Source organism: Oncorhynchus nerka, linkage group LG28 (genome assembly GCF_034236695.1).
Source record: "Oncorhynchus nerka isolate Pitt River linkage group LG28, Oner_Uvic_2.0, whole genome shotgun sequence".
NCBI classification, from domain to species: Eukaryota; Metazoa; Chordata; class Actinopteri; order Salmoniformes; family Salmonidae; genus Oncorhynchus; species Oncorhynchus nerka.
In genome coordinates this window covers 11,799,557-11,823,038 of record NC_088423.1, presented here as the reverse complement: position 1 = coordinate 11,823,038, position 23,482 = coordinate 11,799,557, and the positions used below count along the sequence as shown (strand labels likewise).

The window sequence follows — 23,482 nt, the reverse complement described above, 5'->3', positions numbered from 1 at the left end:
AAAGTTTTAGAACACCTTATTTTTACTATTTTCTACACTGTAGAATAATAGTGAAGACATCAAAACCATGAAATAACACATATGGAATCATGTAGTAACCAAAAAAGTATGACATGGTGAGACAGGGAGCACAAAGGGCCAAGATGAGTTACATGCTTACTATATGCTGAGTGTGTATGATGTGTGTGGATTTGTATTTATTATAGATCCCCATTAGCTCCTGCCAAAGCAGCAGCTACACTTCCTGGGGTCTGGCAAAATTAAGGCAGTAACATGTATTAATCACATCTTTACTAATGCTGCAGAAACGTGCTTGAAAGCAGTACCCAGATCCATCAGATGTATTGATCACAATATAGTAGCCATATCTAGGAAAATCAAAGTTCCAAAGGCTGGACCTAATATAGTCTATAAGAGGTCATACAATACATTTTGTAGTGATTCCTATGTTGTTGATGTAAAGAATATTTGTTGGTTTGCGGTGTGTAATGAGGAGCAAACACATTTTTTTTCCAAAACTTTACTAAGGGTTGGTAACAGGCTGATTGGTCGGTTATTTGAGCCAGTAAAGGGGTCTTTACTATTCTTAGGTAGCGGAATGACTTTAGCTTCCCTCCAGGCCTGAGGGCACACACTTTCCAGTAGGCTTGAATTGAAAACATGGCAAATAGGAGTAGCAATATCGTCCGCTATTATCCTCAGTAATTCTCCATCTAAACTGTCAGACCCCGGTGGCTTGTCATTTTTGGTAGACAGCAATAATTTTTCCACACTCACAATTCCAAATTACAATGCTTGCCTTTCATAATTAGGTCAGATTTACTTGGAAGTTTAGGGTCAGCGTTTGTTGCTGGCATGTCATGACTAAATTTGCTAATCTTGCCAATGAAAAAAAAATAAAGCAGTTGACAATATCAGTTGGTTTTGTGACGAATGAGCCATATGATTCAATGAATGATGGAGCTGAGTTTGACTTTTTTCCCAAAATTTCATTTAAGGTGCTTTAAAGCTTTTTTACTATCATTCTTTAATTTATGTTTGTTTCATGGTGTAGTTTTTTTGTTTGTTTTTTTGTCACATGATTTCTCAATTTGCAGTATGTTTGCCAATCGGTTGTGCAGCCAGACTTACTGTCAATTTATTTAGCCTCATCCCTCTCAACCATACAATTTTTTGTCATTGCATTAATGGGTGCATGCTTATTAGCAACTGGAATAAGCAATTTCATAAATGTCTCAAGTACAACATCTGTTTGCTCCTCATTACACACCACAAACTAACACATATTCTTTACATCAACAACACAGGAATCACAACAAAACTTAATGTATAACCTCTTATACACTACATTAGGCCCAGCCTTTGGAACTGGTTTTCCTAGATATGGCTACTATATTGCGATCTCTACATCTGATGGATCTGGATACTCCTTTCAAGCACATTTCTGCAGCATTAGTAAAGTTGTGATTAATGCATGTTGATGATTTCATTCCTGTGCTGTTTGTAACTACCCTGGTAGGTTGACTGATAACCTGAACCAGGTTGCAGGCACTGGTTACAGTTTGAAGCTTTTTTTGAGTGGCCAGCATGATGAAACCGCTCTGTTGATATCACATAAACGATCAAGCATTTGACACATGTTATCCAGATACTGACTGTAAGCACTCTCCTCTCCTCCCTTTCTGCATCCTTTGACTCTCTATGTCCCCTATCCTCCAGACCGGCTCGGTCCTCCCCTCCCGCTCCGTGGCTCGACGACTCATTGCGAGCTCACAGAACAGGTCTCCGGGCAGCCGAGCGGAAATGGGGGAAAACTCGCCTCCCTGCGGACCTGGCATCCTTTCACTCCCTCCTCTCTACATTTTCCTCTTCTGTCGCTGCTGCTAAAGCCACTTTCTACCACTCTAAATTCCAAGCATCTGCCTCTAACCCTAGGAAGCTCTTTGCCACCTTCTCCTCCCTCCTGAATCCCCCCCCCCCCCCTCCTCCCTCTCTGCAGATGACTTCGTCAACCATTTTGAAAAGAAGGTCGACGACATCCAATCCTCGTTTGCTAAGTCAAACGACACCGCTGGTTCTGCTCACACTGCCCTACCCTGTGCTCTGACCTCTTTCTCCCCTCTCTCTCCAGATGAAATCTCGCGTCTTGTGACGGCCGGCCGCCCAACAACCTGCCCGCTTGACCCTATCCCCTCCTCTCTTCTCCAGACCATTTCCGGAGACCTTCTCCCTTACCTCACCTCGCTCATCAACTCATCCCTGACCGCTGGCTACGTCCCTTCCGTCTTCAAGAGAGCGAGAGTTGCACCCCTTCTGAAAAAACCTACACTCGATCCCTCCGATGTCAACAACTACAGACCAGTATCCCTTCTTTCTTTTCTCTCCAAAACTCTTGAATGTGCCGTCCTTGGCCAGCTCTCCCGCTATCTCTCTCAGAATGACCTTCTTGATCCAAATCAGTCAGGTTTCAAGACTAGTCATTCAACTGAGACTGCTCTTCTCTGTATCACGGAGGCGCTCCGCACTGCTAAAGCTAACTCTCTCTCCTCTGCTCTCATCCTTCTAGACCTATCGGCTGCCTTCGATACTGTGAACCATCAGATCCTCCTCTCCACCCTCTCCGAGTTGGGCATCTCCAGCGCGGCCCACGCTTGGATTGCGTCCTATCTGACAGGTCGCTCCTACCAGGTGGCGTGGCGAGAATCCGTCTCCACACCACGTGCTCTCACCACTGGTGTCCCCCAGGGCTCTGTTCTAGGCCCTCTCCTATTCTCGCTATACACCAAGTCACTTGGCTCTGTCATAACCTCACATGGTCTCTCCTATCATTGCTATGCAGACGACAAACAATTAATCTTCTCCTTTCCCCCTTCTGATGACCAGGTGGCGAATCGCATCTCTGCATGTCTGGCAGACATATCAGTGTGGATGACGGATCACCACCTCAAGCTGAACCTCGGCAAGACGGAGCTGCTCTTCCTCCCGGGGAAGGACTGCCCGTTCCATGATCTCGCCATCACGGTTGACAACTCCATTGTGTCCTCCTCCCAGAGCGCTAAGAACCTTGGCGTGATTCTGGACAACACCCTGTCGTTCTCAACTAACATCAAGGCGGTGGCCCGTTCCTGTAGGTTCATGCTCTACAACATCCGCAGAGTACGACCCTGCCTCACACAGGAAGCGGCGCAGGTCCTAATCCAGGCACTTGTCATCTCCCGTCTGGATTACTGCAACTCGCTGTTGGCTGGGCTCCCTGCCTGTGCCATTAAACCCCTACAACTCATCCAGAACGCCGCAGCCCGTCTGGTGTTCAACCTTCCCAAGTTCTCTCACGTCACCCCGCTCCTTCGCTCTCTCCACTGGATTCCAGTTGAAGCTCGCATCCGCTACAAGACCATGGTGCTTGCCTACGGAGCTGTGAGGGAAACGGCACCTCAGTACCTCCAGGCTCTGATCAGGCCCTACACCCAAACAAGGGCACTGCGTTCATCCACCTCTGGCCTGCTCGCCTCCCAACCACTGAGGAAGTACAGTTCCCGCTCAGCCCAGTCAAAACTGTTCGCTGCTCTGGCCCCCCAATGGTGGAACAAACTCCCTCACGACGCCAGGACAGCAGAGTCAATCACCACCTTCCGGAGACACCTGAAACCCCACCTCTTTAAGGAATACCTAGGATAGGATAAAGTAATCCTTCTCACCCCCCCCCCTTAAAAGATTTAGATGCACTATTGTAAAGTGGCTGTTCCACTGGATGTCATAAGGTGAATGCACCAATTTGTAAGTCGCTCTGGATAAGAGCGTCTGCTAAATGACTTAAATGTAAATGTGTGCTTCTGTGTCAGTGTATGAATAGACATGATGTAGGCTGTGTGTGTGCGTCTGTGTCAGTGTATGAATAGACATGATGTAGGCTGTGTGTGTGCGTCTGTGTCAGTGTATGAATAGACATGATGTAGGCTGTGTGTGTGCGTCTGTGTCAGTGTATGAATAGACATGATGTAGGCTGTGTGTGTGCGTCTGTGTCAGTGTATGAATAGACATGATGTAGGCTGTGTGTGTGCGTCTGTGTGAGTGTATGAATAGACATGATGTAGGCTGTGTGTGTGCGTCTGTGTCAGTGTATGAATAGACATGATGTAGGCTGTGTGTGTGCGTCTGTGTCAGTGTATGAATAGACATGATGTAGGCTGTGTGTGTGCGTCTGTGTCAGTGTATGAATAGACATGATGTAGGCTGTGTGTGTGCGTCTGTGTCAGTGTATGAATAGACATGATGTAGGCTGTGTGTGTGCGTCTGTGTCAGTGTATGAATAGACATGATGTAGGCTGTGTGTGTGCGCCCCCCCTTAAAATATTTAGATGCACTACTGTTCCACTGGATGTCATAAGGTGAATGCACCAATTTGTAAGTCGCTCTGGATAAGAGCGTCTGCTAAATTACTTAAATGTAAATGTAAATGTAACAGTAACAGAACAGTAACAGGGATAGAACAGTAACAGAACAGTAACAGGGATAGAACAGTAACAAAACAGTAACAGGGGCAGAACAGTAACAGAACAGAACAGTAACAGGGCCAGAACAGTAACAGGGCCAGAACAGTAACAGAACAGTAACAGGGATAGAACAGTAACAGAACAGTAACAGGGACAGAACAGTAACAGGGATAGAACAGTAACAGAACAGTAACAGGGATAGAACAGTTACGGGGCAGAACAGTAACAGGGACAGAACAGTAACAGAACAGTAACAGGGACAGAACAGTAACAGGGATAGAACAGTAACAGGGATAGAACAGTAACAGAACAGTAACAGGGCCAGAACAGTAACAGGGATAGAACAGTAACAGAACAGTAACAGGGCCAGAACAGTAACAGGGCCAGAACAGTAACAGAACAGTAACCAGAACAGTAACAGAACAGTAACGGGGCAGAACAGTAACAGGGCCAGAACAGTAACAGGGCCAGATCAGTAACAGTAACAGAACAGTAACAGGGCCAGAACAGTAACAGGGCCAGAACAGTAACAGGGACAGAATAGTAACAGAACAGTAACAGGGACAGAACAGTAACGGGCAGAACAGTAACAGGGACAGAACAGGGGCAGAACAGTAACAGGGATAGAACAGTAACAGGGCAGAACAGTAACAGAACAGTAACAGGGATAGAACAGTAACAGAACAGTAACAGGGCAGAACAGTAACAGGGCAGAACAGTAACAGGCAGAACAGTAACAGGGACAGAACAGTAACAGGGGCAGAACAGTAACAGAACAGTAACAGGGATAGAACAGTTACAGGGACAGAACAGTAACAGGGACATAACAGTAACAGAACAGTAACAGGGGAAGAACAGTAACAGGGCCAGAACAGTAACAGGGGCAGAACAGTAACAGAACAGTAACAGGGACAGAACAGTAACAGAACAGTAACAGGGACAGAACAGTAACAGGGACAGAACAGTAACAGAACAGAACAGTAACAGGGACAGAACAGTAACATGGACAGAACAGTAGCAGGGACAGAACAGTAACAGAACAGGGACAGAACAGTAACAGAACAGTAACATGGACAGAACAGTAACAGAACAGTATAGGGCAGTAACAGGGAACAGAACAGTAACAGGGACAGAACAGTAACAGGGACAGGATAGAACAGTAACAGGGACAGAACAGTAGCAGGGACAGAACAGTAGCAGAACAGTAACAGGACAGAACAGTAACAGAACAGAACAGGGAACAGTAACAGAACAGGAACAGAACAGTAACAGGGATAGAACAGTAACAGAACAGTAACAGGGACAGAACAGTAACAGGACAGAACAGTAACATGGACAGAACAGTAACAGAACAATAGGGGACAGAACAGTAACAGAACAGGGACAGAACAGTAACATGGACAGAACAGCAGCAGGGACAGAACAGTAACAGAACAGGGACAGAACAGTAACAGGGACAGAACAGTAGGACAGAACAGTAGCAGACAGAACAGTAACAGAACAGGGACAGAACAGTAACAGGGACAGAACAGTAGCCGGGACAGAACAGTAACAGAACAGGGACAGAACAGTAACAGGGACAGAACAGTAGCAGGGACAGAACAGTAACAGAACAAGGACAGAACAGTAACAGGGACAGAACAGTAACAGAACAGTAACAGAACAGGACAGAACAGTAACATGGACAGAACAGTAGCCGGGACAGAACAGTAACAGAAGAACAGTAACAGGGACAGAACAGTAAGGGACAGAACAGTAACAGGGAAAGAACAGTAACAGAACAAGGACAGAACAGTAACAGGGACAGAACAGTAACAGAACAGTAACAGAACAGGGACAGAACAGTAACATGGACAGAACAGTAACAGGGACAGAACAGTAACAGAACATGGACAGAACAGTAACAGAAGAACAGTAGCAGGGACAGAACAGTAACAGGGAAAGAACAGTAACAGGGACAGAACAGTAACAGGGACAGAACAGTAACAGAACAGTAACAGGGACAGAACAGTAACAGAACAGTAACAGGGACAGAACAGGGACAGAACAGTAATGGACAGAACAGTAACAGAACAGGGACAGGGACAGAACAGTAACAGAACAGTAACAAGGACAGAACAGTAACAGGGACAGAACAGTAACAGGACAGAACAGTAACAGGACAGAACAGTAACAGAACAGGGACAGAACAGTAACAGGGACAGAACAGTAACAGAACAGTAACAGGGACAGAACAGTAACAGGGACAGAACAGTAGCAGGGACAGAACAGTAACAGAACAAGGACAGAACAGTAACAGGGACAGAACAGTAACAGAACAGTAACAGAACAGGGACAGTAACATGGACAGAACAGTAGACAGAACAGTAACAGAACAGGGACAGAACAGTAACAGGGACAGAACAGTAGCAGGGACAGAACAGTAACAGAAAAAGGACAGAACAGTAGCAGGGACAGAACAGTAACAGGGACAGAACAGTAACAGAACAGAACAGTAACAAGGACAGAACAGTAACATGGACAGAACAGTAGCCGGGACAGAACAGTAACAGAACAGGGACAGAACAGTAACATGGACAGAACAGTAGCCGGGACAGAACAGTAATAGAACAGGGAGAGAACAGTAACGGGGACAGAACAGTAGCAGGGACAGAACAGTAACAGAACAGGGACAGAACAGTAACAGGGACAGAACAGTAGCAGGGACAGAACAGTAGCAGAACAGTAACAAGGACAGAACAGTAACATGGACAGAACAGTAGCCGGGACAGAACAGTAACAGAACAGGGACAGAACAGTAACAGGGACAGAACAGTAGCAGGGACAGAACAGTAACAGAACAGGGACAGAACAGTAACAAGGACAGAACAGTAACATGGACAGAACAGTAACATGGACAGAACAATAGCAGGGACAGAACAGTAGCAGAACAGTGACAGAACAGTAACAGGGACAGAACAGTAGCCGGGACAGAACAGTAACAGAACAGGGACAGAACAGTAACAGGGACAGAACAGTAGCAGGGACAGAACAGTAACAGAACAAGGACAGAACAGTAACAGGGACAGAACAGTAACAGAACAGGGACAGAACAGTAACATGGACAGAACAGTAGCCGGGACAGAACAGTAACAGAACAGGGACAGAACAGTAACAGGGACAGAACAGTAGCAGGGACAGAACAGTAACAGAACAAGGACAGAACAGTAGCAGGGACAGAACAGTAACAGAACAGTAACAGGGACAGAACAGTAACAGGGACAGAACAGTAACAGAACAGGGACAGAACAGTAACAGGGACAGAACAGTAACAGACAGAACAGTAACAGGGACAGAACAGTAACAGGGACAGAACAGTAACAGAACAAGGACAGAACAGTAGCAACAGAACAGTAACAGAACAGGACAGAACAGTAACAGGGACAGAACAGTAACAGGGACAGAACAGTAACAGAACAGTAACAGGGACAGAACAGTAACAGAACAGTAACAGGGACAGAACAGTAACAGGGACAGAACAGTAACAGAACAGTAACAGGGACAGAACAGTAACAGAACAGTAACAAGGACAGAACAGTAACAGGGACAGAACAGTAGCAGGGACAGAACAGTAACAGAACAGGGAAAGAACAGTAACAGGGACAGAACAGTAACAGGGACAGAACAGTAACAGAACAGTAGCAGGGACAGAACAGTAACAGAACAGTAACAGGGACAGAACAGTAACAGAACAGTAGCATGGACAGAACAGTAACAGAACAGTAACAGGGACAGAACAGTAACAGAACAGTAACAAGGACAGAACAGTAACAGGGACAGAACAGTAACATGGACAGAACAGTAGCCGGGACAGAACAGTAACAGAACAGGGACAGAACAGTAACAGGGACAGAACAGTAGCCGGGACAGAACAGTAACAGAACAGGGACAGAACAGTAACAGGGACAGAACAGTAGCAGGGACAGAACAGTAACAGAACAAGGACAGAACAGTAACAGGGACAGAACAGTAACAGAACAGTAACAGAACAGGGACAGAACAGTAACATGGACAGAACAGTAGCCGGGACAGACCAGTAACAGAACAGGGACAGAACAGTAACAGGGACAGAACAGTAGCAGGGACAGAACAGTAACAGAAAAAGGACAGAACAGTAGCAGGGACAGAACAGTAACAGGGACAGAACAGTAACAGAACAGTAACAGAACAGTAACAAGGACAGAACAGTAACATGGACAGAACAGTAGCCGGGACAGAACAGTAACAGAACAGGGACAGAACAGTAACATGGACAGAACAGTAGCCGGGACAGAACAGTAATAGAACAGGGATAGAACAGTAACGGGGACAGAACAGTAGCAGGGACAGAACAGTAACAGAACAGGGACAGAACAGTAACATGGACAGAACAGTAGCCGGGACAGAACAGTAACAGAACAGGGACAGAACAGTAACAGGGACAGAACAGTAGCAGGGACAGAACAGTAACAGAACAGGGACAGAACAGTAACAAGGACAGAACAGTAACATGGACAGAACAGTAACAGGACAGAACAGGGACAGAACAGTAGCAGAACAGTGACAGAACAGTAACAGGGACAGAACAGTAGCCGGGACAGAACAGTAACAGAACAGGGACAGAACAGTAACAGGGACAGAACAGTAGCAGGGACAGAACAGTAACAGAACAAGGACAGAACAGTAGCAGGGACAGAACAGTAACAGGGACAGAACAGTAACAGAACAGGGACAGAACAGTAACATGGACAGAACAGTAGCCGGGACAGAACAGTAACAGAACAGGGACAGAACAGTAACAGGGACAGAACAGTAGCAGGGACAGAACAGTAACAGAAAGAGGACAGAACAGTAGCAGGGACAGAACAGTAACAGAACAGGGACAGAACAGTAACAGGGACAGAACAGTAACAGGGACAGAACAGTAACAGAACAGTAGCAGGGACAGAACAGTAACAGAACAGGGACAGAACAGTAACAAGGACAGAACAGTAACATGGACAGAACAGTAACATGGACAGAACAATAGCAGGGACAGAACAGTAGCAGAACAGTAACAAGGACAGAACAGTAACATGGACAGAACAGTAGCCGGGACAGAACAGTAACAGAACAGGAAAGAACAGAACAAGGACAGAACAGTAACATGGACAGAACAGTAGGGACAGAACAGTAACAGAACAGTGACAGAACAGTAACAGGGACAGAACAGTAACAGGGACAGAACAGTAACAGAACAGGGACAGAACAGTAACAGGGACAGAACAGTAGGGGACAGAACAGTAACAGAACAAGGACAGAACAGTAACAGGGACAGAACAGAACAGAACAGGGACAGAACAGGGACAGAACAGTAACAGAACAGAACAGTAACAGAACAGGGACAGAACAGTAACAGGGACAGAACAGTAGCAGGGACAGAACAGTAACAGAACAAGGACAGAACAGTAACAGGGACAGAACAGTAATAGAACAGTAACAGAACAGTAACAGGGACAGAACAGTAACAGGGACAGAACAGTAACAGAACAGGGACAGAACAGTAACAGGGACAGAACAGTAACAGGGACAGAACAGTAACAGAACAGTAACAGGGACAGAACAGTAACAGGGACAGAACAGTAACAGAACAGTAACAGGGACAGAACAGTAACAGAACAGTAACAGGGACAGAACAGTAACAGAACAGTAACAGGGACAGAACAGTAACAGAACAGTAACAGGGACAGAACAGTAACAGGGACAGAACAGTAACAGGGGACAGAACAGTAACAGGGACAGAACAGTAACAGGGACAGAACAGTAACAGGGACAGAACAGTAACAGAACAGGACAGAACAGTAACAGGGACAGAACAGTAACAGAACAGTAACAGAACAGTAACAGAACAGGGACAGAACAGTAACAGGGAACAGTAGCAGGGACAGAACAGCAACAGGGACAGAACAGTAACAGAACAGGACAGAACAGTAACAAGGACAGAACAGTAACAGGACAGAACAGGACAGAACAGTAACAGGGAACAGAACAGAACAGTACAGAACAGTAACAGGGACAGAACAGTAACAGGACAGAACAGTAACAGAACAGTAACAGGGACAGAACAGTAACAGAACAGGGACAGAACAGTAACAGGGACAGAACAGTAACAGAACAGAACAGTAACAGGGACAGAACAGTAACAGAACAGTAACAGAACAGGGACAGAACAGTAACAGGGACAGAACAGTAGAGGGACAGAACAGTAACAGAACAGTACAGAACAGTAGCAGACAGAACAGTAACAGAACAGGGACAGAACAGTAACAGGGACAGAACAGTAGCCGACAGACAGAACAGTAACAGAACAGGGACAGAACAGTAACAGGGACAGAACAGTAGCAGGGACAGAACAGTAACAGAACAAGGACAGAACAGTAACAGGGACAGAACAGTAACAGAACAGGGACAGAACAGTAACATGGACAGAACAGTAGCCGGGACAGAACAGTAACAGAACAGGGACAGAACAGTAACAGGGACAGAACAGTAGCAGGGACAGAACAGTAACAGAACAAGGACAGAACAGTAGCAGGGACAGAACAGTAACAGAACAGGGACAGAACAGTAACAGGGACAGAACAGTAACAGGGACAGAACAGTAACAGAACAGTAGCAGGGACAGAACAGTAACAGAACAGTAACAGGGACAGAACAGTAACAGAACAGGGGACAGAACAGTAACAGGGACAGAACAGTAACAGAACAGGGACAGAACAGTAACAGGGACAGAACAGTAACAGAACAGTAACAGGGACAGAACAGTAACAGGACAGAACAGTAACAGGGACAGAACAGAACAGTAACAGGGACAGAACAGTAACAGAACAGTAACAGGGACAGAACAGTAACAGAAACAGTAACAGGACAGAACAGTAACAGAACAGGGACAGAACAGTAACAGAACAGGGACAGAACAGTAACAGGGACAGAACAGTAACAGGACAGAACAGGGCCGGACAGAACAGTAACAGAACAGGGACAGAACAGTAACAGGGACAGAACAGTAGCCGGGACAGAACAGTAACAGAACAGGACAGAACAGTAACAGAACAGAACAGGCAGGGACAGAACAGTAACAGAACAAGGACAGAACAGTAACAGGGACAGAACAGTAACAGAACAGTAACAGAACAGGGACAGAACAGTAACATGGGACAGAACAGTAACAGTAACAGAACAGAACAGTAACAGGGACAGAACAGTAACAGGGACAGAACAGTAACAGAACAAGGACAGAACAGTAAGGGACAGAACAGTAACAGGGAAGAACAGTAACAGAACAGTAACAGAACAGTAACAGGGACAGAACAGTAACATGGACAGAACAGTAACAGAACAGTAACAGAACAGGGACAGAACAGTAACAGGACAGAACAGTAACAGAACAGTAACAGAACAGGGACAGAACAGTAACAGGGACAGAACAGTAACAGGGACAGAACAGTAACAGGGACAGAACAGTAACATGGACAGAACAGTAGCAGGGACAGAACAGTAACAGAACAGGGACAGAACAGTAACAGGGACAGAACAGTAGCAGGGACAGAACAGTAACAGAACAGGGACAGAACAGTAACAGGGACAGAACAGTAACAGAACAGGGACAGAACAGTAAAGGGACAGAACAGTAACAGAACAGTACAGAACAGTAACAGGGACAGAACAGTAACAGGGACAGAACAGTAACAGAACAGGGACAGAACAGTAACAGGGACAGAACAGTAGCAGGGACAGAACAGTAACAGAACAAGGACAGAACAGTAACAGGGACAGAACAGTAACAGGGAAGAACAGTAACAGAACAGGGACAGAACAGTAACATGGACAGAACAGTAACAGAACAGTAACAGAACAGGGACAGAACAGTAACAGGGACAGAACAGTAACAGGGACAGAACAGTAACAGAACAGGGACAGAACAGTAACAGGGACAGAACAGTAACAGGGACAGAACAGTAACAGAACAGTAGCAGGGACAGAACAGTAACAGAACAGGGACAGAACAGTAACAAGGACAGAACAACAGGGACAGAACAGTAACATGGACAGAACAGTAACAGGGACAGAACAGTAACAGAACAGGGACAGAACAGTAACAGGGACAGAACAGTAGCCGGGACAGAACAGTAACAGAACAGGGACAGAACAGAACAAGGACAGAACAGTAACATGGACAGAACAGTAGCAGGGACAGAACAGTAACAGAACAGGGACAGAACAGTAACAGGACAGAACAGTAGCAGGGACAGAACAGTAACAGAACAGGGACAGAACAGTAACAGGGACAGAACAGTAGCAGGGACAGAACAGAACAGAACAGGGACAGAACAGTAACAGGGGACAGAACAGTAACAGAACAGGGACAGAACAGAACAGTAACAGAACAGTAACAGGGACAGAACAGAACAGTAACAGGGACAGAACAGTAACAGGGACAGAACAGAACAGTAACAGGACAGAACAGTAACAGGGACAGAACAGTAACAGAACAGTAACAGGGACAGAACAGTAACAGGGACAGAACAGTAACAGAACAGTAACAGGGACAGAACAGTAGTAGACAGAACAGAACAGTAACAACAGTAACAGGGGACAGAACAGTAACAGGGACAGAACAGTAACAGAACAGTAACAGGGACAGAACAGTAACAGAACAGTAACAGGGACAGAACAGTAACAGGGACAGAACAGTAACAGGGACAGAACAGTAACAGGGACAGAACAGGGACAGAACAGTAACAGGGACAGAACAGTAACACAGAACAGTAACAGAACAGGGGACAGAACAGTAACAGGACAGGGACAGAACAGTAACAGGGACAGAACAGTAACAGAACAGTAACAGGGACAGAACAGGGACAGAACAGTAACATGGACAGAACAGTAACAGAACAGTAACAGAACAGGGACAGAACAGTAACAGGGACAGAACAGTAACAGGGACAGAACAGTAACAGAACAGGGACAGAACAGTAGCAGGGACAGAACAGTAAGGGACAGAACAGTAACAGGGACAGAACAGAACAGAACAGAACAGTAACAGAACAGTAGGGGACAGAACAGTAACAGAACAGAACAGAACAGTAACAGAACAATAGCAGGGACAGAACAGTAACAGAACAGTAACAAGGACAGAACAGTAACATGGACAGAACAGTAACAGGACAGAACAGAACAGGGACAGAACAGTAACAGGGACAGAACAGTAACAGGACAGAACAGTAACAGAACAAGGACAGAACAGTAACAGGGACAGAACAGTAACAGAACAGGGACAGAACAGTAACATGGAAGAACAGTAGCAAGGGACAGAACAGTAACAGAACAGGACAGAACAGTAACAGGGACAGAACAGTAAGGGACAGAAAACAGAACAGAACAGGGACAGAACAGTAACAGGGACAGAACAGTAACAGGGACAGAACAGTAACAGGGACAGAACAGTAACAGAACAGGACAGAACAGTAACAGGGACAGAACAGTAACAGAACAGTAACAGGGACAGAACAGTAACAGAACAGGACAGAACAGTAACAGGGACAGAACAGTAACAGGACAGAACAGTAAACAGAACAGGACAGAACAGTAACAGAAGAACAGTAACAGGACAGAACAGTAACAGGACAGAACAGTAACAGAACAGTAACAAGGACAGAACAGTAACAGAACAGGGACAGAACAGTAACAGGGACAGAACAGTAACAGGGACAGAACAGTAACAGAACAGTAACAGAACAAGGACAGAACAGTAACAGGGACAGAACAGTAACAGGGACAGAACAGTAACAGAACAGACAGAACAGTAACAGGGACAGAACAGAACAGAACAGGGACAGAACAGTAACAGGACAGAACAGTAACAGAACAGTAACAGGGACAGAACAGTAACAGAACAGTAACAGGACAGAACAGTACAGTAACAGGGACAGAACAGGGAACAGAACAGAACAGTAACAGGGGACAGAACAGTAACAGAACAGTAACAAGGACAGAACAGTAACAGGGACAGAACAGTAACAGGGACAGAACAGTAGAACAGAACAGAACAGGGACAGAACAGTAACAGAACAGTAACAGGGGACAGAACAGGGACAGAACAGCAAACAGTAACAAACAGGGACAGAACAGTAACAGGGACAGAACAGTAACAGGGACAGAACAGTAACAGGACAGAATTGTAAAGGACAGAACAGTAACAGGGACAGAACAGTAACAGAACAGTAACAGAACAGTAACAGGAACAGTAACAGTAACATGGACAGAACAGTAGTAGGACAGAACAGTAGCAGAACAGGGACAGAACAGTAACAGAACAGGGACAGAACAGTAACAGGGACAGAACAGTAACAGGACAGAACAGTAACAGAAGAACAGTAGCAGGGACAGGACAGAACAGGGACAGAACAGTAACAGGACAGAACAGTAGCAGGGACAGAACAGTAACAGAACAAGGACAGAACAGTAACAGGGACAGAACAGTAACAGGGACAGAACAGTAACAGAACAGGGACAGAACAGTAACAGGGGGTAGAGGGACAGAACAGTAACAGAACAGTAACAGGGACAGAACAGTAACAGAACAGTAACAGGGACAGAACAGTAGTAACAGGAAGAACAGTAACAGGGAAGAACAGTAACAGAACAGGGACAGACAGAACACAGACAGAACAGTAACAGGGACAGAACAGTAACAGGGACAGAACAGTAACAGGGACAGAACAGTAACAGGGAAGAACAGGACAGAACAGTAACAGGACAGAACAGTAACAGGACAGAACAGTAACAGAACAGTAACAGGGGACAGAACAGTAACAGAACAGTAACAGGGACAGAACAGTAACAGAACAGGGACAGAACAGTAACATGGACAGAACAGTAGCAGGGACAGAACAGTAACAGAACAGGACAGAACAGTAACAGGGACAGAACAGTAGCAGGGACAGAACAGTAACAAGGACAGAACAGTAACAGGACAGAACAGTAACAGAACAGAACAGTAACAGGGACAGAACAGTAACAGGGACAGAACAGTAACAGAACAGTAGCAGGACAGAACAGTAACAGGGACAGAACAGTAACAGGGACAGAACAGTAACAGAACAGTAACAGGGACAGAACAGTAACAGAACAGGACAGAACAGTAGACAGAACAGTAACACAGTAACAGGGACAGAACAGTAACAGAACAGGACAGAACAGTAACAGGGACAGAACAGTAACAGAACAGAACAGTAACAGAACAGGACAGAACAGTAACAGGGACAGAACAGTAACAGAACAGTAACAGAACAGGGACAGAACAGTAACAGAACAGGGACAGAACAGTAACAGGGACAGAACAGTAACAGGGACAGAACAGAACAGAACAAGGACAGAACAGTAACAGGGACAGAACAGTAACAGGGACAGAACAGAACAGGGACAGAACAGTAACAGAACAGGGGGACAGAACAGTAACAGAACAGAACAGTTACAGAACAGTAACAGGGACAGAACAGTAACAGAACAGTAACAGGGAACAGTAACAGAACAGTAACAGGGACAGAACAGTAACAGGGACAGAACAGTAACAGGGAAGAACAGTAACAGGGACAGAACAGTAACAGAACAAGTAGAAGGACAGAACAGTAACAGAACAGTAACAGGGAACAGTAACAGTAACAGAACCAGGACAGAACAGTAACAGGGACAGAACAGAACAGTAAGAACAGGGGCAGAACAGTAACAGGGATAGAACAGTAACAGAACAGAACAGTAACAGAACAAGGGGCCAGAACAGTAACAGGGACAGAACAGTAACAGGGACAGAACAGTAACAGAACAGAACAGAACAGTAACAGAACAGGGGACAGAACAGTAACAGAACAGTAACAGGGAACAGAGACAGTAACAGGGCCAGAACAGTAACAGGGCAGAACAGTAACAGAGAACAGTAACAGGGCAGAACAGTAACAGGGCAGAACAGTTACGGGCAGAACAGTTCAGAACAGTAACAGGGACAGAACAGGGGGCAGAACAGTTACGGTGCAGAACAGTAACAGGGACAGAATAGTAACAGAACAGTAACAAGGACATAATTGTAACAGAACAGTAACAGGGGAAGAACAGTAACAGGGGCCGAACAGTAACAGGCAGAACAGTAACAGAACAGTAACAGGGATAGAACAGTAACAGAACAGTAACAGGGGCAGAAGAGTTACGGGGCAGAACAGTAACAAGAACAGAACAGTAACAGGGACAGAACAGTAACAGAACAGCAGCAGGGACAGAACAGTAACAGAACAGGGGCAGAACAGTAACAGAACGGTAACATGGACATAACAGTAACAGAACAGTTACAGGGCAGAACAGTAACAGACAGAACAGGGACAGAACAGTAACAGGGACATAACAGTAACATAACAGTTACAGGGCAGAACAGTAACAGACAGAACAGGGACAGAACAGTAACAGAACAGTAACTGAACAGGGACAGAACAGTAACATGGACAGAACAGTAGCCGGGACAGAACAGTAACAGAACAGGGACAGAACAGTAACAGGGACAGAACAGTAGCAGGGACAGAACAGTAACAGAACAAGGACAGAACAGTAGCAGGGACAGAACAGTAACAGAACAAGGACAGAACAGTAACAGGGACAGAACAGTAACAGGGACAGAACAGTAACAGAACAGTAGCAGGGACAGAACAGTAACAGAACAGTAGCAGGGACAGAACAGTAACAGAACAGTAACAGGGACAGAACAGTAACAGAACAGTAGCAGGGACAGAACAGTAACAGTAACAGGGACAGAACAGTAACAAGGACAGAACAGTAACAGGGACAGAACAGGGACAGAACAGTAACAGGGACAGAATAGTAACAGGGACAGAACAGTAACAGAACAAGGACAGAACAGTAACAGGGACAGAACAGTAACAGAACAGTAACAGAACAGGGACAGAACAGTAACATGGACAGAACAGTAGCCGGGACAGAACAGTAACAGAACAGGGACAGAACAGTAACAGGGACAGAACAGTAGCAGGGACAGAACAGTAACAGAACAAGGACAGAACAGTAGCAGGGACAGAACAGTAACAGAACAAGGACAGAACAGTAACAGGGACAGAACAGTAACAGGGACAGAACAGTAACAGAACAGTAGCAGGGACAGAACAGTAACAGAACAGTAGCAGGGACAGAACAGTAACAGAACAGTAACAGGGACAGAACAGTAACAGAACAGTAGCAGGGACAGAACAGTAACAGAACAGTAACAGGGACAGAACAGTACAGAACAGTAACAAGGACAGAACAGTAACAGGGACAGAACAGTAACAGGGACAGAACAGTAACAGAACAGTAACAAGGACAGAACAGTAACAGGGACAGAACAGTAACAGGGCCAGAACAGTAACAGTGACAGAACAGTAACGGGGCAGAACAGTAACAGGGGCAGAACAGTTACGGAGCAGAACAGTAACAGGGACAGAACAGGGGCAGAACAGTAACAGGGATAGAACAGTTACGAGGCAGAACATTAACAGAACAGTAACAGGGATAGAACAGTAACAGAACAGTAACAGGGCCAGAACAGTAACAGGGCCAAAACAGTAACAGGGCCAGAACAGTAACAGAACAGTAACAGGGGCAGAACAGTAACAGAACAGTAACAGGGATAGAACAGTTACGGGGCAGAACAGTAACAGGGATAGAACAGTAAGAGAACAGTAACAGGGCCAGAACAGTAACAGGGCCAGAACAGTAACAGGGGCAGAACAGTTACGGGGCAGAACAGTAACAGGGACAGAACAGGGGCAGAACAGTTACGGGGCAGAACAGTAACAGGGACAGAACAGGGACAGAACAGTTAAGAACAGTAACAGGGACAGAATAGTAACAGAACAGTAACAAGGACATAATTGTAACAGAACAGTAACAGGGGAAGAACAGTAACAGGGGCCGAACAGTAACAGGCAGAACAGTAACAGAACAGTAACAGGGATAGAACAGTAACAGAACAGTAACAGGGCCAGAACAGTAACAGGGGCAGAACAGTTACGGGGCAGAACAGTAACAGGGCCAGAACAGTAACAGGGGCAGAACAGTTACGGGGCAGAACAGTAACAGGGACAGAACAGGGGCAGAACAGTTACGGTGCAGAACAGTAACAGGGACAGAATAGTAACAGAACAGTAACAAGGACATAATTGTAACAGAACAGTAACAGGGAAGAACAGTAACAGGGGCAGAACAGTAACAGGCAGAACAGTAACAGAACAGTAACAGGGATAGAACAGTAACAGAACAGTAACAGGGGCAGAAGAGTTACGGGGCAGAACAGTAACAAGAACAGAACAGTAACAGGGACAGAACAGTAACAGAACAGCAGCAGGGACAGAACAGTAACAGAACAGGGGCAGAACAGTAACAGAACGGTAACATGGACATAACAGTAACAGAAGAGTTACAGGGCAGAACAGTAACAGACAGAACAGGGACAGAACAGTAACAGAACAGTAACTGAACAGGGACAGAACAGTAACATGGACAGAACAGTAGCCGGGACAGAACAGTAACAGAACAGGGACAGAACAGTAACAGGGACAGAACAGTAGCAGGGACAGAACAGTAACAGAACAAGGACAGAACAGTAGCAGGGACAGAACAGTAACAGAACAAAGGACAGAACAGTAACAGGGACAGAACAGTAACAGGGACAGAACAGTAACAGAACAGTACAGGGACAGAACAGTAACAGAACAGTAGCAGGGACAGAACAGTAACAGAACAGTAACAGGGACAGAACAGTAACAGAACAGTAGCAGGGACAGAACAGTAACAGTAACAGGGACAGAACAGTAACAAGGACAGAACAGTAACAGGGACAGAACAGGGACAGAACAGTAACAGAACAGTAACAGAACAGGGACAGAACAGTAACATGGACAGAACAGTAGCCGGGACAGAACAGTAACAGAACAGGGACAGAACAGTAACAGGGACAGAACAGTAGCAGGGACAGAACAGTAACAGAACAAGGACAGAACAGTAGCAGGGACAGAACAGTAACAGAACAAGGACAGAACAGTAACAGGGACAGAACAGTAACAGGGACAGAACAGTAACAGAACAGTAGCAGGGACAGAACAGTAACAGAACAGTAGCAGGGACAGAACAGTAACAGAACAGTAACAGGGACAGAACAGTAACAGAACAGTAGCAGGGACAGAACAGTAACAGAACAGTAACAGGGACAGAACAGTACCAGAACAGTAACAAGGACAGAACAGTAACAGGGACAGAACAGTAACAGGGACAGAACAGTAACAGAACAGTAACAAGGACAGAACAGTAACAGGGACAGAACAGTAACAGGGCCAGAACAGTAACAGTGACAGAACAGTAACGGGGCAGAACAGTAACAGGGGCAGAACAGTTACGGAGCAGAACAGTAACAGGGACAGAACAGGGGCAGAACAGTAACAGGATAGAACAGTTAAGGCAGAACATTAACAGAACAGTAACAGGGATAGAACAGTAACAGAACAGTAACAGGGCCAGAACAGTAACAGGGCCAAAACAGTAACAGGGCCAGAACAGTAACAGAACAGTAACAGGGGCAGAACAGTAACAGAACAGTAACAGGGATAGAACAGTTACGGGGCAGAACAGTAACAGGGATAGAACAGTAAGAGAACAGTAACAGGGCCAGAACAGTAACAGGGCCAGAACAGTAACAGGGGCAGAACAGTTACGGGGCAGAACAGTAACAGGGACAGAACAGTAACAGGGGCAGAACAGTTACGGGGCAGAACAGTAACAGGGACAGAACAGGGGCAGAACAGTTACGGTGCAGAACAGTAACAGGGACAGAATAGTAACAGAACAGTAACAAGGACATAATTGTAACAGAACAGTAACAGGGGAAGAACAGTAACATGGGCCGAACAGTAACAGGCAGAACAGTAACAGAACAGTAACAGGGATAGAACAGTAACAGAACAGTAACAGGGCCAGAACAGTAACAGGGGCAGAACAGTTACGGGGCAGAACAGTAACAGGGCCAGAACAGTAACAGGGGCAGAACAGTTACGGGGCAGAACAGTAACAGGGACAGAACAGGGGCAGAACAGTTACGGTGCAGAACAGTAACAGGGACAGAATAGTAACAGAACAGTAACAAGGACATAATTGTAACAGAACAGTAACAGGGGAAGAACAGTAACAGGGGCCGAACAGTAACAGGCAGAACAGTAACAGAACAGTAACAGGGATAGAACAGTAACAGAACAGTAACAGGGGCAGAAGAGTTACGGGGCAGAACAGTAACAAGAACAGAACAGTAACAGGGACAGAACAGTAACAGAACAGCAGCAGGGACAGAACAGTAACAGAACAGGGGCAGAACAGTAACAGAACGGTAACATGGACATAACAGTAACAGAAGAGTTACAGGGCAGAACACTAACAGACAGAACAGGGACAGAACAGTAACAGGGACATAACAGTAACATAACAGTTACAGGGCAGAACAGTAACAGACAGAACAGGGACAGAACAGTAACAGGGACATAACAGGAACATAACAGTTACAGGGTAGAACAGTAACAGACAGAACAGGGACAGAACAGTAACAGGGACATAACAGTAACATAACAGTTACGGGGCAGAACAGTAACAGAACAGGGACAGAACAGTAACAGAACAGCAGCAGGGACAGAACAGTAACAGAACAGGGACAGAACAGTAACATGGACAGAACAGTAGCCGGGACAGAACAGTAACAGAACAGGGACAGAACAGTAACAGGGACAGAACAGTAGCAGGGACAGAACAGTAACAGAACAAGGACAGAACAGTAGCAGGGACAGAACAGTAACAGAACAAGGACAGAACAGTAACAGGGACAGAACAGTAACAGAACAGTAGCAGGGACAGAACAGTAACAGAACAGTAGCAGGGACAGAACAGTAACAGAACAGTAACAGGGACAGAACAGTAACAGAACAGTAGCAGGGACAGAACAGTAACAGAACAGTAACAGGGACAGAACAGTAACAGAACAGTAACAAGGACAGAACAGTAACAGGGACAGAACAGGGACAGAACAGTAACAGGGACAGAACAGTAACAGAACAGTAACAAGGACAGAACAGTAACAGGGACAGAACAGTAACAGGGCCAGAACAGTAACAGTGACAGAACAGTAACGGGGCAGAACAGTAACAGGGGCAGAACAGTTAAGGAGCAGAACAGTAACAGGGACAGAACAGGGGCAGAACAGTAACAGGGATAGAACAGTAACGGGGCAGAACAGTAACAGAACAGTAACAGGGATAGAACAGTAACAGAACAGTAACAGGGGCAGAACAGTTAAGGTGCAGAACAGTAATAGGGGCAGAACAGTAACAGAACAGTAAAAGGGATAGAACAGTTACGGGGCAGAACAGTAACAGGGATAGAACAGTAAGAGAACAGTAACAGGGCCAGAACAGTAACAGGGCCAGAACAGTAACAGGGGCAGAACAGTTAAGGTGCAGAACAGTAACAGGGACAGAATAGTAACAGAACAGTAACAAGGACATAATTGTAACAGAACAGTAACAGGGGCAGAACAGTTACGAGGCAGAACAGTAACAGGGACAGAATAGTAACAGAACAGTAACAAGGACATAATTGTAACAGAACAGTAACAGGGGAAGAACAGTAACAGGCAGAACAGTAACAGAACAGTAACAGGGATAGAACAGTAACAGAACAGTAACAGGGGCAGAAGAGTTACGGGGCAGAACAGTAACAAGAACAGAACAGTAACAGGGACAGAACAGTAACAGGGACAGAACAGTAACAGAACAGGGACAGAACAGTAACAGAACAGGGACAGAACAGTAACAGAACAGGGGCAGAACAGTAACAGAACGGTAACATGGACATAACAGTAACAGAAGAGTTACAGGGCAGAACAGTAACAGACAGAACAGGGACAGAACAGTAACAGGGACATAACAGTAACATAACAGTTACAGGGCAGAACAGTAACAGACAGAACAGTAACAGGGACATAACAGGAACATAACAGTTACAGGGCAGAACAGTAACAGACAGAACAGGGACAGAACAGTAACAGGGACATAACAGTAACATAACAGTTACGGGGCAGAACAGTAACAGAACAGGGACAGAACAGTAACAGAACAGCAGCAGGGACAGAACAGTAACAGAACAGGGACAGAACAGTAACAGAACAGGGGCAAAACAGTAACAGAACGGTAACATGGACATAACAGTAACATAACAGTTACGGGGCAGAACAGTAACAGACAGAACAGTAACAGGGACAGAACAGTAACAGAACAGCAGCAGGGACAGAACAGTAACAGAACAGGGGCAGAACAGTAACAGAACAGGGACAGAACAGTAACAAGGACAGAACAGTAACAGGGACAGAACAGTAGCAGGGACAGAACAGTAACAGAACAGGGACTGAACAGTAACAAGGACAGAACAGTAACATGGACAGAACAGTCGCCGGGACATAACAGTAACAGAACAGGGACAGAACAGTAACATGGACAGAACAGTCGCCGGGACAGAACAGTAACAGAACAGGGACAGAACAGTAACATGGACAGAACAGTAGCCGGGACAGAACAGTAACAGAACAGGGACAGAACAGTAACAGGGACAGAACAGTAGCAGGGACAGAACAGTAACAGAACAAGGACAGAACAGTAACAGGGACAGAACAGTAACTGAACAGTAACAGAACAGTAACAGGGACAGAACAGTAACATGGACAGAACAGTAGCCGGGACAGAACAGTAACAGAACAGGGACAGAACAGTAACATGGACAGAACAGTAGCCGGGACAGAACAGTAACAGAACAGGGATAGAACAGTAACAGGGACAGAACAGTAGCAGGGACAGAACAGTAACAGA

At 45.7% G+C, this 23,482-nt stretch overlaps 1 protein-coding gene across 1 annotated transcript in view; it reads right to left on the bottom strand.

The window, feature by feature from the left end:
- Window positions 1–23,482, bottom strand: part of LOC115119629 (protein tweety homolog 2-like) — a 159,242-nt gene that overhangs the window by 24,450 nt on the left and 111,310 nt on the right. The window lies entirely within an intron of this gene.